The sequence below is a fragment of the Sander lucioperca genome, chromosome 4, assembly GCF_008315115.2.
Source record: "Sander lucioperca isolate FBNREF2018 chromosome 4, SLUC_FBN_1.2, whole genome shotgun sequence".
Taxonomy (NCBI): Eukaryota; Metazoa; Chordata; class Actinopteri; order Perciformes; family Percidae; genus Sander; species Sander lucioperca.
This window is the reverse complement of record NC_050176.1, coordinates 21,967,587-21,968,369: the sequence shown is the minus strand read 5'-3', so window position 1 is coordinate 21,968,369 and position 783 is coordinate 21,967,587.

The window sequence follows — 783 nt, the reverse complement described above, 5'->3', positions numbered from 1 at the left end:
CTTTAGTCTTGTCGAAAGAACAATCTGGAAGGGCTTTGAAATTTAACTTGCTGTTCAAAAGACCTTTTTCTTTATCCATTTCTACTCAAGAAGGTTTGTTTCTGCTAGCAATCCACAACATTACTGCTGCATTGCTTCCTCATTGCCCAAACTACGGAGCGGCCCAAGGCCCAAATCTCAAAACGTGCGTGCGTTAATCATGCGTGAAAGTAATTACTTGCGGAAAAAGGAATTTGCGTTAACTTGTTATTACCGCGTTCATTTTGACAGACCTCATGAATATTCAGAGAAAATTGAATAGTCTGTAAAGGAGTTTTGTAAAAGTTTTTGTCTCTCTCTTCTCTCCCCTGCTTTCAGTTGTGTGTCACAGCTTGCGTCAGGTTTTAACACCAGCGCGGTGACTGAGTTGATTCCCACGGGCGGACATCATAGTAGGGGGAAGAGGCAAGCAGTGTTTGGGGACCTCACAACACCCACTGGCCAGGGGCCTCCTCCAACAGCCACCAATCCTCCAACAGCCACCAAGCCTCCATCGGCTACCAATCCTCCACTTCCACCAATCCTCCACCGGCTACCAATCCTCCACCGGCAACCAAGCCTCCACCGGCCACCAATCCTCCACCAGCCACCAATCCTCCACCGGCAACCAAGCCTCCACCGACCACCGAGCCTCCACCGGCAACCAAGCCTCCACTGGCCACCAATCCTCCACTGGCAACCAAGCCTCCACCAACCACCGAGCCTCCACCGGCAAACAAGCCTCCACCAGCCACCAATCCTTCA